A 19,168-nucleotide genomic window follows, 5' to 3' on the forward strand; every position below is an offset into this window, starting at 1 on the left:
CTCACACACATCACACATACACACATCACACACACATCACACACACATCACATACACATACATCACACACACATCATACACACACATCACAGACACACATCACACACACACACCACACACACACATCACACACATCACATACACACACCTCACACACATCACATACACACACATCACACACATCACACACACATCACACACACACACATCACACACACCCCACACACATCACACACACATACACACCTCACACACACATCACACATCACACACATCACACACACATCATACACACACATCATGCACACACACACATATACACACATCACACACACATATCACACACACATCACACACATCACACACACATCATACAGACATGTATCACACACACATCAAACATACATAAATATCACAAACATCACACACATATCACACACACATATCACATGCACACATCACACACATATACACATCACACAGACATCACACACATCACACACACATCACACATGCATACATATCACAAACATCACACATACATATCACACACACATCACACACATACACAGATCACACACACATCACACACACACATATCACACACACATCATACACATATCACACACATACACACACCACACACACCACACACACCACACCATACCACACACACACCACACCATACCACACACACACCACACCACACACACACCACACCACACACACACACACACACACACACACACACACACACACACACCCTGCCTGCCCAGGGTGGCAGGTCTTCCCCTTGAGCCCACGCCGCCCGCCTGCCTCCAGCACAGTGTACACCAGCCACATCTGTCCTCACTGCTGCCACACCCGTCTCCCCGCAGAGCGGACCTTTAGAGAGCAGGGACCACGACGTAAGTCCACAGAACCCAGCACGGGCACCGAGCACAGCAGGATGGGACCACCCCGTGCTCCAGAAATAAAAGATTACTGTTCAAAAGCCTGAAGAGAAGGGAGCCCCAGGGACTTCCCTGGAGGTTCAGTGGCCAGGACTGCATGCTCAGAGAACCGGATCCCACACGCTGCAACTAAGGGTTCACATGCCGCAACTAAAGATCCAGCCAGCAGCCGAGTTAATACATGCAAAAGCACAAACCACCTCCAAGCCTCCTCTAACCCAACAGCCTCATCCTCCTCGCTCTCCCCTTCCAATGTCATCCCAACAGTGGTTTATAAAACTGGATTAACAAAACCACCGTGTCTTCCATCTTCCAGGCGCTTCTTAAAGGGAAGCTAACAGCCTGATCCCACTGGCAGACTGTGAGCTGCGCACTCTGTATACGCAGTCTCCCTTCTTGCACAGGACCTGAATTTTTATCTGGACACAAGGATGCTGAGCGCATACAGTGTATCCAAGGGTGGATATTTGAATAGTTCTGGCGCTGAGGCTGCGGTCATCCTCTTCCTGTTGGGTGGAGTTGGAACAGCCACCTTTAGACCAGGAGGGTAAAGCCGCAGAGAAAAGCAAGACAGAGGCGCCTCAGTTCCTGACTGCATGTACCACCCTACCCCACCCCCCAAACTGCCCTGGACCTCTTACATCTCTGGACTATTACATGAAAGAGAAATGCATTCCCAGGTCGTTTAAGGCTGTGCCATTCTAAAGCTCTCTGTTACGGCAGCCATGTCTAGACTCTTAAGTAATAAAGCAGGTAACAGGAAGTCCTAAAATTCTGCAAATTAAATGATCAGTTCCCAAATGACATAGAGTTAGCTAAATGTAAACCCCTCTATGGCCGTCATTGCTTTACTTAAACCTCTCACATATGTCAAAGTCAAATTAAAACAAGAGCAAAATGTTAAGCCCCCACCAAGCACTTCTAATACGTGACAGTAATGCCAAAACTCAGATCTCACCCATGAGCTCATTGTATTTTCACAAGAGTTGGGTGAAGTATGTGGAGCACCGGAGGCAGGCATTTATAGATGATGAATGTGAACATGGTGAGGTCATTCAATCAGAAATAAGGGCGCCAGGGCTCAAATCCAGGTTTTGAGACCCCTGGGCCCCCCCCCTCACCCCTCAGGGATGGAGCCCCTTTAGTACCAGTTCACAGAGTTCTTTGCCCTCAGAGTCTAGCTCAGAACCTACTACTCACAAACCCCTTTCTTCAGGGAGTCACAGCAGGAAGGGACATAAACGTTCCCTTTCATAAAATATGAAGTCAGAAATCAGTGGTCCTCCAGCCAGATGATCCCCTGGTAATTACCTACAAGTTGCCGAGGCATGAGTTTCTCCCACAGAGCTCCTAGAATACCCAGAATCTGGCACTCATACTTCCACGGCCAATCTCTCTAAGCCCTGGAATTTCAACAACGCCTTCGTGGGATCCCCTAGTACTTTTCAGAACCACTACACTTTATTTTTGGAGAAGGCGCTGGCACCCCACTCCAGTACTTTTGCCTGGAAAATCCCATGGATGGAGGAGCCTGGAAGGCTGCAGTCCATGGGGTCGCTGAGAGTTGGACATGACTCAGTGACTTCACTTTCACTTTTCACTTCCATGCATTGGAGAAGGAAATGGCAACCCACTCCGGTGTTCTTGCCTGGAGAATCCCAGGGATGGGGGAGCCTGGTGGGCTGCTGTCTATGGGATCACGCAGAGTCAGACACGACTGAAGCGACTTGACAACGACAACCCTTTATTTTTAAATACCTGGCACCTTCCAGAATCTGTTAAGATTTCTTTGGGGGACTTTGTAGGATTAGTAATTTTCCATTTAGTGATAAGTAAATTTCAACCTCTGGGCTTTTTTTTTAACTTTCTGTTTTGTCATGCAGGTGATAAACAATACTATGATCATTTCAGGTGAACAGCAAAGGGACTCAGCCATACATATACATGTATCCGTTCTCCCCCCAAACCCCCCTGCCATCCAGGATGCCAGAGAACACTGAACAGAGATCCCTGTCCTATGCAGTGCGTCATTGTTACAACCTCTGAGTTTTGTATTTGCTCTCCTTCCCAAGGATGCTGGTATTACTCTGTTGGATAACTTCCTCAATTGGCAAAGAGCTGAACCCCCTTCAAAAGCTACTGAAATTTGAACATAAATAATCTTGGAGAATAACTAAAACTTCCAGAATTCCTGCAGTTTTGAAGCTTTTAGTGAACATTCTCCTTCGAGGACAATTCTCTTGCATTAGTGACTTAACTGTCAGAAAACTAGAAAACTCAAATGTTTGACGCTGCTCTTGGCTATATCGTATACATTCTGCAGACATATACACAGAGATACTCAGTAACAAGCAACAAAGCGGAGGGCTGTGTTCTCATATTTAACATTTGGGGACTGGACCAAACGGCCTCCTGCTGACAAACAGTAGTGGATTCTGCATCAGGCAGACCTGGGGGGTAACCAGGCTCTGCCACTGACTGGCTCAGGAATTTAATTTATTTTCAGAGAAGGCGATGGCACCCCACTCCAGTACTCTTGCCTGGAAAATCCCATGGATGGAGGAGCCTGGAAGGCTGCAGTCCATGGGGTCGCTGAGGGTCAGACATGACTGAGCGACTTCACTTTCATTTTTCACTTTCATGCATTGAAGAAGGAAATGGCAACCCACTCCAGTGTGCTTGCCTGGAGAATCCCAGGGACGGGGGAGCCTGGTGGGCTGCTGTCTATGGGGTCGCACAGAGTCGGACACAACTGAAGTGACTTAGCAGCAGCAGCAACTGACCTTCCATGGGAGGAGGAACTGAGCATCCCACCCGCTGCGGGGCCTTCTTCTGCTCATCCGCACCCCCAAGAGCTCTCTCTAATGTCTCATCCTCCTCCCGTCCCCACATCCAGCCCAAGGCTACCCCAGACAGCAACAATGTGTCCTTGGGGGCCCTCTGGAGAGCTTTCTGCCCAGCGTCTCTTCTCACCATCTCTTTTCTTAGCCCCAAAAGGAATTCTATGAAGTATTCACTCTTCTTGCCTCACCATTCACAATCCCAGGAATGTAATCTCAAAACACCACCATCACACACACACCCACTTGTCCTTAACAGATCTTTCTTCCTTAATAATTCAACTCTTGTCCACTTATCTCAAGAAGACTGTTCTCTCCAGCTCTCTCCCCACCTCTGTTAGTTTCAGCTGCGCACTCAGAGAGCCAATCAGGGTAGATATGTTTTAAGGAATTTAATGATGCAACAGTATCAAAGAAAAGAAAGCTGCACCTTTGGGAATATAACTAGAATTTTTTTTTTTTTAATGTCCAAACTCACAAAGGTTCCTAAAGGCTCAGAAAATTCTCGTTTCTAATGTTTCAATTTTCTAAATGTGACTATGCTCTTCTTTAGGCACAAGCTACCACAATGAAATTAAAGGAATCCTTACTCAAATGTGTAAGTAATGCCTTTTTTCTGTTTTGCATGCATAGATTCAGGGCTGCAGCAACATTATCAGTTAAGTGTGCATCCATGCAACAGCCTGGACTTCCCTTGTGGTTCACACGGCAAAGAATCCACCTGCAATGCAAGAGACCCAGGTTTGATCCTTGGGTCAGGAAGATTTCATGGAGAAGAAGGGAATGGCAACCCACTCCAGTATTCTTGACTGGAGAATAATTCCACGGACAGAGGAGCCTGGCAGGCTACCATCCACAAGGTTGCAAAGAATCAGAGATGACTGATGCGACTGATGCGACTTAACACTCGCATATTCAATAGCCTAGAAACTCATCACCATTTACATCATGATTTCTATATGAAACAGCCAAGCTACAACACCACGGACTGTTTTAAAGTAGGAATCTACCTGATCAATCTGTATAAAGGAGGTTACATTACTGATGTGAGAGCTAAGGAGGGTTACCGGGAGATCTGATGGTAAAGATGTGCCTGAGAGCACTTCCACTTCAGAGGGAATACTGGTCAGGACCTTGAGAAGGAAACAATGTGGGCAGTTTTAGAGCCAAGTGGCAAAGGGTCTTAAACATATATGACATTTAATTTTTGTGTGAAGCTTCAGGAAGAAGACCTTTGACATGGTGGTAGCGTCGAGAGGCAGGGAGGTCAGCGACTCAGGCCCTTTGTAGGAAGTGGAGAGAAAATTCTAGAACCATGCAACACAGTAGGAAAAATCAAGTTGCACATGGCACCAAACTAGTCCAGGAGGCAGTGGGGTGGAGGGGGAATAAAGGACCTAAAACAGCATCTCCAAAGCTGTTAAGACTACATTATCTCAAAGCTGGTATTACTGATGAGAGTAAGGAACTGGCACAAAGTGAAGACTAAGAGAGAAAATGCATTTAAGATTAGGTCTTGGAAGAAAACCATGGCAAAGGTTTTCCTGGGATTAAGGGAAAGAAGTCAGACTGGATGAACAGGATTTCTCTACTTTGTATTGGGTAGAAGAGCCCCAGGCTGAGTAGTTCCAAAAAGTACTATATTTATCTGGGAACTATAGAACTCATGGGGCCCACATAATAAAATCTTAGCTGGAAAACAGCAAGACTTCCTCCAGGAACAGAAAGTTTTCTATACTGAAGCAATGTACATTTGCTTTCATGTTGTAATTTAACACTCCACCTGCTTTCAAAGATGCCATCCACTCTCATTCTCACCAGGAGGAATAACAGTTAGCTCTTTTTTCAGGGATCAGAGTCCTGCTCAGAGAAAAGACACAATCTGCCCAAGGACCCAGAGAAGCCAGCAATGGAGCAAAAAACAGAACCCAAGTTCTCAACTCCCACTCTCTTAGGCAGAAATCCTGTTCCTTACTCTTGGCAGAAAAGGACAGCTCACTGTGCCAAAGCCTGAAGTGTGCATACACACAACTTCTGTAAGATGCTTTTCCCCAGCGATTTCCAATCTCTTTTCAAAAGTCCTTTATCTTTACTGTTGCTAAGTACAACAAATGGATTCCAACAGTTCCTCTTTAAATTCTTTCCTGCTCCTCACCCTTGGTATTTAGCACTAAATAGGGTCTAAATAGCACCTGGGCTTCCACGGTGGCTCAGACAGCAAAGAATCCACCTGCAATTCAAGAGACCTGGGTTCAATCCCCGGGTCAGGAACATCCCCTGGAGACAGGAATGGCAACCCACTCCAGTGTTCTTGCCAGGAGCATTCCACGGACAGAGGAGCCAAATACTCCCATGCACCAGATGACTTTAAAACAGCAACCTCAGCATGAAGCTAACGATCTCCAGCACCATCACCATCATCATGCCCAACTAACTAAACTGAAATATTTCTCTACTGAGTTTACCCAGAGTTAAGTAACAGCTGTACTCTAATACTGACTCCTTGGAAAAGACCCTGATGCTGGGAAAGATTGAAGGCAGGAGGAGAAGGGGACGACAGATGATGAGATGGTTGGATGGCATCACCAACTCAATGAATATGAGTTTGAGCAAGCTCCGGGAGTTGGTGATGGACAGGGAAGCCTGGGGTGCTGCAGTCCATGGGGTCGCAAAGAGTTGGACACAACTGAGCGACTGAACTGAACTGCTGCTGCTGCTGCTAAGTCGCTTCAGTCATGTCTGACTGTGTGACCCCAGAGACAGCAGCCCACCAGGCTCCCCCGTCCCTGGGATTCTCCAGGCAAGAACACTGGAGTGGGTTGCCATTTCCTTCTCCAATGCATCAAAGTGAAAAGCGAAAGTAAACTGAACTCAACTGTACTCTAATAAGTAGTATTGACTGATTACCTACGCTGAGAAAGCACTTTAAAAGTATTCTTTCACTTAATCTCCATAACAGCTCTGAGGTTGGTACTTCTGGTAACCTCATTAACACAAAAGACCACCAAAGCCCGGAAGGATCAAGAAATCTGCCCCAAATCACACAAATCTAAGCAGCAGAGCTTAGATTCATACTCACCAAGTCTAATTCCAGAGCCTTCCTTCACCCACCTCCCTATTCTTCAAGTTCACCCGATTCATTTTTTTCAGCATCTATGATGAAATCAATTCGTCAGGAAAGCTAGAAGACAATACAAGCTATACACATGGAAAAGAATTTAAAGTTACATATAGTATAGATACTCCCCAGGAAGAAAATCAACTAGATGTAATCCGAATACACAGGAAACCTCTAACTCACACATTTCTTAAGAGATTTACTGAAGAAGACGAACTAAACCAATTTACCTCGGATATGAGGGGAAAGTCAGCAGTTATATAGAGATAAGGGTTGAGTAAACTTGAAATAGTTCTACATTTAGGAACAAATGAGCACTCTGGAAACCACAAAGTAATAAAGCAAAAGAAACTCATGCCCACTGAAACGACAAAGGCATTACAGAAAAGAAAATGCCAGGGCAGAGCAATATTCTAGCACATTTGGGGAAAATGTTAGGAGACTTTTACTCTTTTCCAAGTCCAACTTGTTGAAACAGAGACCTGTTTTGCAGAATATAAATTACATGACTTCTACCAGAAAAACCAAGCCCAGATTCATGGAGTCTTCTCATAGTACAGTGTTTTCCCAACCATGCTTAAAAGTCTCATTCTTCTACCCACATCATTCTAAAGAGAAACACTTTCCTAAACCCAGAAAGGCTTCATCAATACATTGGAATGATCGGCTGTGATTGGAGAGGTCCACTGGGCTGGGCAAAAGTCTAATTACTGAATATTTAAAAATACGTTATCACGACGTCCAAATATGCTCCAAAATATTAGGTATCAGCTATGTGTCACTGTGCAATAAATCATTCCAAAACATGGAGGCTTAAAATAACAAGCTGTATTCTCTCCTGTGATTCGGGGGGGTGGCAATCTGAGCAATTCTTCTGCAGATCCACCTGGCATCAGCTCACATGACTGTCACTGCTCTGGCTCAAGGCAGCTGGAGGGGACAATGATCTCACCCACAAGTCTGGCATTTGGTGCCAGCCATCACCTAGGTGCCTTACTTCTCCTCCACGTGGGCATGTGTCCTCTAGTAGGCTGGGCCTTCATAGCACGGTGGCTCCGGGGTCTTAAAAGCACAAAAGCAAGAGGGGCAAGGTCTCTTGAGCACCAGGCTCCAGAATTCACAGAACGTTTTATTGGTCAAAAGCTCAGTACAGACTCAGGGGGAAAGAGAGAACAGCTTCCATCTCTTTACTGGAGGAGTCTGTATATGTGAAGTCGCTTCAGTTGCGTCCCACTCTTTGCGACCCCATGGACTGTAGCCCGCCAGGGTCCTCTGTCCATGGGATTCTCCAGGCAAGGATACTGGACTGCGTTGCCATGCCCTCCAGGGGATCTTCCCAACCCAGGGACTGACCCACGTCTCTTGTCTGCAAGTTCTTTAGCGCCAGCTGGGAGTATCTTAAAAAGGGGCAGAGACATGGCTTACCACACGAGGATGTTAGAATTGCTAATAAGTAAAATCTGGAGAGGCAATGGGAAAACTACATCTCACAGATCTTTATTAGGTAAAATGCCATAAAGGTTGAGAGACATATATTTTAAAGAATTACCTTCCCAAACCAAATCTCAATATCGGTACTGTCGCCTCGTCTGATCGAGCCAGTTTGGGAATTTCTTTTGTTGGGTTGGCCAATATGTTTGTTCAGGTTTTTCCATAAGATGGTACAGAAAAACCCAAATGAATTTTTTGGCCGACTCAGTACAATACCCTACCTGACCATGTCCAGTAACACTGCAAAGCAGGGGAACTCTATTTCAAAGAAGTTCTTATTGTTCTCTCTTTTCTTCTTAAACTGAGTCAAAATCTGCCCCTCCATTTCTAAAAAGCATTCTGCTACTAGTCTTACTGCACCTGGAGAAACTGAAAGCACAGAGGCAGGATAGTGTGATAGTTTAAAGCATGGCTCTGGAGTCAGAACGCCAAAGGCTGAATCCCAGCTTTGCTACTTTCTAGCTGTGTGACCTCGTACAAGTTGCATGACCTCTCTGTGCTTCAATGCCCTTACTTATATAACAGAGATGGTAACTATCTTCTGAGAGTTGGCGTGACGACTAAATGCATTTACAAAGAGATAGAACATTACGTTGACCATGGTAAGCTCTAAAATGCTTATTCTTGTTGTCTTTAGTATTATTCCCATGATTATTAAGTATGCTGAAAGAATAACCATTATTCTTGCCAATCATACTCATAAATACTGAAAGATAATTAATGCCATCCGCTCCACCCCAAGCCCTCTGCCAGGACAAACCCCAGGCTGCCTTCAGTCATTTCTTCCATGGCTTGGTTCCCAGAGCCTTTATCAGCTGTCAGTTGTCTCTTTACAGTACAGGTGCCTAGAGCTGAGCACAGAATTCCAGGTGTGCAGAGCCAGAGCAGGACAAGACCATCATTTCTCCTCTTGGGAAGCTAGACTTCCAACAGTGAAAACCGGGACGCATTCCTGCATCCGACAAACATCAATGAGCTCCTACAGAGAATCAGGACCTGTGCTATTTGTGAAGACAAAATAGATTCTATCTGGAGGATCTGCCAGGTATGGCTCCCCTAGAAAAACGTGCATGCCCTATTTCCCGAACATGTAAATATGTTACCTTACATGGCAAAGCGACTCTGCAGATGTGATTCAGTTAAAAATGTCAAGATGGGGACATTATCCCCAATAATCCACATGGGCCTAATGTAAGCACAGAGCCCTGCTAAGAGGGAAGAAGGCAGGTCAGGGACAGAGAGGAGAGAGGATGACGGAAGCAGAGGTCAGAGGAATACGCTCTGAAGATGGAGGAAGGGGCCAAGAATAAAAGGAATGTAAGCGACAGAGAACATTAGCAAAGAAAAAAAAGACAACCCCCCGACCACACCGAATCTCTAGAAGGAATACTGCCCCGACAACCCAGTCTGGACTTCTGATCTCCAGAACTATAAAATAACCAATTTCTGCTGTTTTAAGCCACTAAGTTTATGGTAATTCGTTACAGAAACAATAGGAAACTAATATGCCACCCCTAACCTCAATTAGTTCATGGTCAAGTGGGAAGAAAGTACTTCATTAAAAGGATTTATATAAAACATCAGAATATTTTAATCTAATTGTTATAAACTAAAAACTTCAGCTGCAAGAAAATGAAACCTGAAAACAAAACTTTGTGTTCAGTTCTCAACTCAGCATTTTTCAGCTTCCATCTCCCACTGCTGTCAATCTTAATATGCAACATAACTCTAAGTCCTTTTATATGAACTGCCCTTGAGCCAGATCTCTGCTGTTAAAGACTGGAAGAAAAGGAGGCAGATTTATCAGCCCCTAGCTCAGAAAAGTTACTGATGTGATATTGCATCCCTTCCCGGTAAAATTCTCAACCTATTTGAAGCCTTTTTAATCACCAGACTCATGCTCACCACATCTTACACTCCCCAGATTAGGGGCAGCTGAATGAATCAAAAATTTTAATAATATATTTAACTGAATTTTGTATTACAGTAGGCTTAATTTTTTTTTTTAAGTATAAGGCTTCCAAAAAGCAAACTCATTCCAATAATTACTACTTAGATAAAAAACTGAATTCCCTCTCTGTCCTTTCAATTCCACTAAAGGTGACCACTAGCAGGACTCCTAAACACCCTAGTTTATTTACTTTTGTCCATTTTTGAACTTCCCCAAAAAAATGGATCACAAAGCACTAACTCTTGCTGTGTCCACCTTTTTCTCAGTTCTACCTTTGCTAGGCTCATCCAATGTTGTGTGTTAAGCAGATTTGTTCATTTTCATTACTGTGGCGTATTCCATTGTATAAGCAATTTGCTTACAATTTTGTCCATTCTACTATTGATGAACACGTGAGTTGTTTTTAACTTCAAGCTATTAGGAATAATACTGCTCTGCACATACTATTACATGTCTTTCGGTGCAAATGTATCTGCCTTACTGTTCAGAGTTTATCAAGAACGGAGCAGCTGAGTCATAGGAGATGCATCTGCCCAGTTTTAGTAATGATACTGCAATACTTCAAAACAACTTCCAAAACAGTTATACTAACTTCCACACCCATCAACCATCATGTATAAGAGGTCCAGTTTTCCATATTCTAACCAGTACTCAGCATTGACAGGGGTTTGTATTTTTCAGCCACTCTGGTGAGTAGAGTGATATCCCATTGTAGTTTTAATTTGTATTTCCCTAATTACTAATGCACTCCAGTGCTCTTGCCTGGAGAATCCCAGGGACGGCAGAGCCTGGTGGGCTGCCGTCTATGGGGTCACACAGAGTTGGACACGACTGAAGTGACTTAGCAGCAGCAGCGATTCCTAATGAGGTCAATCCCTTTTTCATATGTTTATTGTGTATTTGAAAATCCTATTTGGGAGTGACCTGCCCATTTTTCTACTGGGCTATCTTTTTCTCAATGATTTGTGAAAAACTGTATCTACATTCTGGGAATGAGTCCTTTATTGGATATAGCCCTTACAAATAGACCTTCACCCATCCTGCAAGTTGCCTTTTCTCTCTATGGAATCTTTCGATGAACAGTAGTTCGTACCAATATTTTCTTCTATAATTAGTGCTTTTTGTGTCCTATTCAATAAACCTTGACATAAAGGTGTTCTACTTTGCTTTCTTCCAGAAGCTTTCTTGTTTGAGATCTCCCATTTAGCCGTATGACATATTGATTAATTTTTGTATACTGGGTGAGGCAGATGATCAAAATTCACCTTGTCCATTTGGATATCCAGTTGGCCCAGGAACACTGACTGAAAAGACTCTCATTTCCCTAGGGCACTGCAGAGTCACTTCTGTTATAAATCAAGAGATCTCAGACCTGTGAGCCTGTTTATGGATTCTCTACCCGGTTCCATGGTCTATCTGGCACTGTATCCACACCACACTGACAAACTACATACTCATCTAGCAGCTTAAATCTTCCAACTTTGCTCCTTTACTAAGATCATCTAGAATTTCCATACATATTTTAAAATTAGCTTATTGGCTACTTTTGAAAAAAAATCTGTTGGGATTTCAATTGGGCTTATAATGAATCCACAGAGTTATCTGTGGAGCAGTGATTACCCTCTATTATTTTAAGTGTTTTAAATCTCTCAATGTTTTACAAAGAAATTTTATCACAAATGGGTGCTGAATTTTATTGAGTAGTTTTTCTCCTTTATTCTGTGGCTAAATTACAATTATTGATTTTCTAATGTTAGACAAAGTTTACATTCCCAGAATAAATCCAACTTGGTCACAGCTTCAGTTCAGTTACTCAGTCGTGTCCGACTCTTTGTGACCCCATGAATCACAGCACGCCAGGCCTCCCTGTCCATCACCAACTCCCAGAGTTCACTCACTCACGTCCATCAAGTCGGTGATGCCATCCAGCCATCTCATCCTCTGTCATCCCCTTTTCCTCCTGCCCCCAATCCCTCCCAGCATCAGGGTCTTTTCCAATGAGTCAACTCTTCACATGAGGTGGCCAAAGTATTGGAGTTTCAGCTTCAACATTAGTCCTTCCAATGAACACCCAGGGCTGATCTCCTTTAGGATGGACTGGTTGGATCTCCTTGCAGTCCAAGGGACTCGCAAGAGTCTTCTCCAGCACCACAGTTCTAAAGCATCAATTCTTCGGCACTCAGCTTTCTTCACAGTCCAACTCACATCCACACATGACCGTTGGCTACAATCACCATCTGCAGTGATTTTGGAGGCCCTAAAAAATAAAGTCTGACACTGTTTCCCCATCTATTTCCCATGAAGTAATGGGACCAGATGCCATGATCTTAGTTTTCTGAATGTTGAGCTTTAGGCTAACTTTTTCACTCTCCTCTTTCACTTTCATCAAGAGGCTCTTTAGTTCCTCTTCACTTTCTGCCATAAGGGTGGTGTCATCTGCATATCTGAGGTTACTGATATTTCTCCCAGCAATCTTGATTTCAGCTTGTGCTTCTTCCAGCCCAGTGTTTCTCATGATGTACTCTGCGTATAAGTTAAATAAGCAGGGTCCCATAAATACAGGTATAGGTCACTAGATTTGATTTACCAATACTTTCTTTTAGGGCTTTTGTGTCTTTTCCATGAGAGTCTGGCCTAGAGTTTCTTGTAACCTCCTTATCAAGCTTTAGTAACAAGGTTATGCTGGCCTCATAAAAGCAGTCACGGAGTATTCCTTCTTTTTTATTTTTTTAAATGTTTGTAATATTGCACTAGTGAAGCCATCTGGGCCTGGAAATTATACTCTGAAAAGGTTTTTAAATACAAATTTAATTTCTTTACAGATATGGAACTATACAAATTTTCTAGCTCTTGTGTCTTGAGATATTTTATTCAAAAAACTTGTCCATGTCACTTGAATATTTAAATGTACTACCATTAAATTGTTCACAATAACATCTGAAGATTTTTTAAAACATCTGTAGGACATGTAGTGATAACTCCCTTCTTGCCTGACATTGGTAACATCATACATCATTGGACGGAAGGAAAGAAGGGAAGATGGTCATGCTTTAGATAACAAAACCACTGTTGTGGGAATATTCTCCAGCAGAATTATGCAGAGCAAGACCAGCGCAGATGGAGCAGGTAAAGAATCCAGCAATTCTCTTGCAACAGCTTTGACCATCAAAAACAACTGTGGACCTGAGGGAAAGGAGACAGGGAGTGAAGGAGAAGGAAACAAACTGTAATGCTTGTGTGGCCAGCAAGACAGTGCAGGAAGCAAAACCACGGCTAACCTGGCTTGTAACCTAGACACGCAGCCCTCTATCCACAAGGCGTTCATGGCCTCCTGAATTCCACCCATGAACGCCAATGCCTTTTTTCATACATCTTTATTTTCACGAACCTCTGAAATTCAGGAGTTCATTTGATTATATATGTGGAGAGCCAGAGCATTTCCAGTGACTGTCACCAATAAGAGTCACAGATTCCGTCATGCCACAGTGCAGCTGTTGCAAATACTGCAAAATATCCCTCACACAGGCATCACTACTTTGAAATCCTGAGACCTTATCTGATACAGCACTGAGTTTTGCTATTTAATGGATTGATTTTTTTTAAAAAAAGAAATACATTATAATTGTGGGGGTTTGTACTACTATGATTGCTGTTTCAATAGAACTTGTAACTATGTATTTTTGAACGCTTTTTAAAAATTGGCTTCCCCAGACTTGAAAGAGAAGGCAATGGCAGCCCACTCCAGTACTCTTGCCTGGAGAATCCCATGGATGGAGGAACCTGGTGGGCTGCAGTCCATGGGGTCGCTAAGAGTCGGACACGACTGAACGACTTCACTTTGACTTTTCACTTTCATGAATTGGAGAAGGAAATGGCAACCCACTCCAGTGTTCTTGCCTGGAGAATCCCAGGGACAGGGAGCCTGATGGGCTGCTGTCTATAGGGTCGCACAGAGCTGGACACGACTGAAGCGACTTAGCAGCAGCAGCAGCAGCAGTAGCAGCAGTAGCAGCAGACTTGAAAGAAGTCCATGGCAACAAAAAAAAATGGGTAAAGCACCCAACAAGGAATCAAGGATCTCACCCACGCCAGGGAGCTCCCAGGCAACAGTTAAGAAGCGCCTCCCCTCGGCTAGGCCCTGCCCTGGAAGGAGACACAGATGAGTAAGGTTCACCCTGGCTGAAAGCACTAGTCACTTCTGTCCACCTCTTTGTGACGCCATGGACGTAGCCTGCCAGGCTCCTCTGCCCATGGAATTCTCCAGGCAAGAATGCTGGAGTGAGTTGCCATTTTCTTCTCCGGGGAAGAGAGAGGAGGCCCCACCCATGGATCAAACCTGGACCTCCAGGATTGCAGGTGAATCCTTTACTGTCTGAGCCCCAGAGCAGCCCATCAGCCTGGCTAGTTCCTGACATCACCCACAGAGTTAACACCGACACAGAGCCACCCGCAAAAATGACGGCTGTCTCCAGAGACTTGGCCTTCACCCTTAGTCTACATAACCTACTTCCCAAGGAGGGGGCAAAATAAGCAATAAATAAAGCATAGGCTTTGCTCCAGAAAGAGAAGTGCAAAACCCGACCCCAACACCTACTCTCTGTGGCTCTGGCATCTCCTCTAAGCCTTTCTTTCTTCTGCTGTGACAAGGGTTAATACTATCCTTCCCGGTTACTGCAAGGTTTAGAAATGCTGGATTTAAAGCACCTAACAAGCACATCATCCCTGTTACTATTAGTTAAATCTTTCAGGTCAGAGCTCTGATCCAACACTTAATGACAATTATAGTCTGTCACTGAGATAAGAGGGAGAAAAAAAAAATACAGAAAAGATGGACCATGAACACGGGAAGGAAAAAAAAATCATTCTTCAAAGTCCAGTATAAAGTCCCCTCCTCAGGAAAGCTTTCCCCCTCCTCTCCTAGCGTTCCCACAGCATTTATCACGTGGCGGCAAACAGCTCTGCGAATGAATGAAGGAGGCACAGTAAGACAGAAACAATGAGTTTCATCCCCACATGATACAAACCACCCGGGATGCCAACTCAATGGCCTGACCACCCTGATCCAAGAGCCACGAACCAATCAAGCGGTACATTTCTTAACGCCAATGCCATCCATCCTAGTACCTCTCCCGCCCGCTCTGGTAGGAACTGCGGGGAGGAGGGCCTTCCACGTAAAGACTGTGCCACCTAAAGGTCAGGCGTAAAAGAAAAGAGGGAAACTTGAGTCCGGAGAGTAGAAAGCAAGAAGTCTCTAACTCTGGGGGGGGGGGGGGGGGGGGGGGGGGGGCTTGTCCCCGGAGCCGCAGCAAGTCAGGCCAGCAAACTTCTAAGACCGCCAAGGGGTCGAGCGTCCACACTTCCCGCAACAATGCCAACTTGGAACGAGGCCAGGGAGAGGGGGCCGGGGCAGGGGAGCGTACGGACTCGGCCGGCCGCGGACAGCCCGGCCTTGATCAGGGCGCACGGCCACTGCCGCCGCCGCCGCCGCCTTTGTCTCCAGCGCGGGACCTGGCGCGTCCTCTGCCCCGCCTCCGGGCGCGCACGTAGGCACGGGAATGGGAAACGGAAAGCGTCTGGTGCGTTTCTTTTTGTTTTCCAACCTAAAGCAAAAAGTCAATGCCTAACTTCCCTAGGACCCTCTACGGTCACCAGCTACCAACCTCCGGGCCGCGCCGGGCGACGGCGATGTTCCCGCGCGCCCCGAGCTCCCCCACAACCCTCGGCACCTCCGAGTCGGCGGCGGCGGCGGCGGGCTTTGCGGGAAGCCGCCCTCTTCCCTGCGAGCGGCGGTTGGAGGCCCAGCCCCGCGCGCGTCCTCGGAGCACGTCCCCGCCCTCGGACCGGCGCGCGCCGCCCCGGGCTGCCGGGCTCGCGAGCGGGTGGTGCCCGCTGGGAACTGTGGCCAGCAGGCCGCGCGGCTGGAGCGGACCAGTGGGAAGGCGGCCCGCCCCTCCGCACCGGGAGAGCCCGGAGCCGGCCCACCGGGGTCCAGCCCCCGCTCGCCGGCGGGCCCCGGTGCCTGCGCTTAGCAGCGCGTCGATCTCTCCACCCCTGTTTGTTAATTGCAGACACAGATCGCTGCACCCCTTGTTAATTGCAGGCACCGATCGCTCCTCCACCTCTGTTTTTAATTGCAGGCACCGATCTCTACTCCACCCCTTGTTAATTGCAGGCACCGATCTATGCACCTCGTTTGTTAATTGCAGGCCTGCGGCTGCCAGCAGATTTGAGAACGGAAGTCACCTGAAATCCGGCTCTAGTGGTCCCCACGGACGTTTTGCAGGCTAAAGGAGGTAGCTTGGTGGGGTGGAAAGAAGGCGGGCTTTGCTGCTCGGACCGCTTCTAGAGCTTGCCGTGTGATCTTAGCCCCTGTGAGCCTCCCTGTCCTCCTCTGTAAAGCGGAAATAAGCTTCCCTGCTTTCCTGAAGAATTAAGAGTGAAGACCAAAAGGGATGAACTTTGTGAACGACAAAGCAACTTACAAGGATGATCAGCACTGCGGAATGTTCTGTCAGTGATTTTGAATAGGTTGTAAGAGTGGGAGATCTGAATCTGTCTGGGACCGTGACTTCCTGCCAGGTGTTACTCAGAGGCCTCCAAGGCCAGGGCTGCCAGAGTTCCACAGACTTATCTGAGCAGGAGAGTCACCTGGGCTCTTGTGAAAACTGCTGGCACTTGGATCCTTCTTCTCGTGGAAAGAATCAGACTCCCCAGGGGAAGAGAGTTTCAGGTGATTCTGTGATCAGATACATGTGGGTAACTCTGCATTCAGTTCAGTTCAGTCACTCAGTCGTGTCTGACTCTTTGCGATCCCATAAATCGCAGCACGCCTGGCCTCCCTGTCCATCACCATCTCCCGGAGTTCACTCAGACTCACGTCCATCGAGTCATTAGGTAGCAGGAAAACACAGTGCTCTTAAGTTTCTTCTAGCAGTCATTGATATAGTCCAGGAGATTATGTTTCTGACTGCAAAAATTCTGCGAGAAACCAGAGTACAAACTCTCTGAGAACAGATACTAGCTCCTGTAAGCTCCCACCATCCCCACCCTCAACCGTAATAGAGGATGACTTTAAGGAAGCAAGTGTTAATAACCTAGCCCCAAGTAGGAGTGCCAGGTGTAGCAAAAATTCAGGCTGCCTAATTATAATTGGTTCCAAATAGGAAAAGGAGTACCTCAAGACTGTATATTGTCACCCTGCTTATTTAACATATATGCAGAGTATATCATGAGAAACGCTGGACTGGAAGAAACACAAGCTGGAATCAAGATTGCTGGGAGAAATATCAATAACCTCAGATATGCAGATGACACCACCCTTATGGCAGAAAGTGAAGAGGAACTAAAAAGCCTCTTGATGAAAGTGAAAAAGTTGGCTTAAAGCTCAACATTCAGAAAATGAAGATCATGGCATCCGGTCCCATCACTTCATGGGAAATAGATGGGGAAACAGTAGAAACAGTGTCAGACTTTATTTTTTAGGGGCTCCAAAATCACCACAGATGGTGACTGCAGCCATGAAATTAAAAGACACTTACTCCTTAGAAGAAAAGTTATGAGCAACCTAGATAGTATATTCAAAAGCAGAGACATTACTTTGCCGCCTAAGGTCCGTCTAGTCAAGGCTATGGTTTTTCCTGTGGTCATGTATGGATGTGAGAGTTGGACGGTGAAGAAGCCTGAGCACCGAAGAATTGATGCTTTTGAACTGTGGTGTTGGAGAAGACTCTTGAGAGTCCCTTGGACTGCAAGGGGATCCAACCAGTCCATTCTGAAGGAGATCAGCCCTGGGATTTCTTTGGAAGGAATGATGCTGAAGCTGAAACTCCAGTACTTTGGCCACCTCATGCGAAGAGTTGACTCACTGGAAAAGACTCTGATGCTGGGAGGGATTGGGGGCAGGAGGAGAAGGGGACGACCGAGGATGAGATGGCTGGATGGCATCACTGACTCGATGGACGTGAGTCTGAGTGAACTCTGGGAGATGGTGATGGACAGGGAGGCCTGGCGGGCTGCGATTCATGGGATCGCAGAGTCAGACACGACTGAGTGACTGGACTGAACTGAACTGAATTACAATTGAATCTCAAATGAACAAAGAATGATTTTTCAAAATATCAGTATGGCCCATGAAATATTTAAGATGTGCTGATTTTTTTCTTAATTTGTTGTTTATCTAAAATTCAAATTTAATTGGGCATCCTGTATTTGATTTGGCAACCCTCACCCAAAGGGTTTGGCAGACAGACAGATGGAGTAAGAACTCAGCAGAGCAAGTGTCAGACTCAGGGTCAGGAATGATGTAACAGCCCCTGTGTTATTTCTAAATCATGCAATTGGATAGTAATGTAGGTTCATTGTCATTTACCTTTAACCCCATTCTGCACACACAACATATTCCCTGGAAAACACAAAATGAAAATAAGAGTTGATTTCATCATAGGTAAATTAAAAAGTCAATTAAATTAAAATAGTCAAATTTTAAAAGTAAGCAATAGACTGGGAAAAGTATTTGCAGAAGCTATGATACAAAGTGTTATTACTTACTAAGTATAGATTAAATACAATCACTAAAATATAGAAGCCAGTTGTAGATGAGCAAGACACATGAATAAATACTAAAAAAAAGAGAAAGAGAAAAATATAGGATGTACAATTAGGAAACAAACATAATGCAAAAAGTTCAAAGTAGTGCAAAGTAAAATAACAATTTTTCACCAAAAAAATTAACAAAAATTAATAATTTTAAAGGCTGGCAAGGGTGCTGTGTGATAGCAGTCAGACACTTTTTAGGTTGGTAAACAATTTGGTAGCA

The 19,168-nt window shown here is 45.3% G+C and overlaps 1 protein-coding gene across 1 annotated transcript in view; it reads right to left on the reverse strand.

Moving 5' to 3' along the window:
* HHAT (hedgehog acyltransferase) overlaps positions 1 to 16,116 on the reverse strand; it is a 361,616-nt gene extending 345,500 nt beyond the window's left edge. Inside the window, exon 1 of the mRNA XM_068986339.1 lies at positions 16,014 to 16,116. The gene's annotated coding sequence lies outside the window, so the exon portion shown is untranslated. The remainder of the gene's footprint in view (positions 1 to 16,013) is intronic.
* Positions 16,117 to 19,168: the final 3,052 nt, after the last annotated feature.

The sequence above is a fragment of the Capricornis sumatraensis genome, chromosome 14 (genome assembly GCF_032405125.1).
Source record: "Capricornis sumatraensis isolate serow.1 chromosome 14, serow.2, whole genome shotgun sequence".
NCBI lineage: Eukaryota > Metazoa > Chordata > Mammalia > Artiodactyla > Bovidae > Capricornis > Capricornis sumatraensis.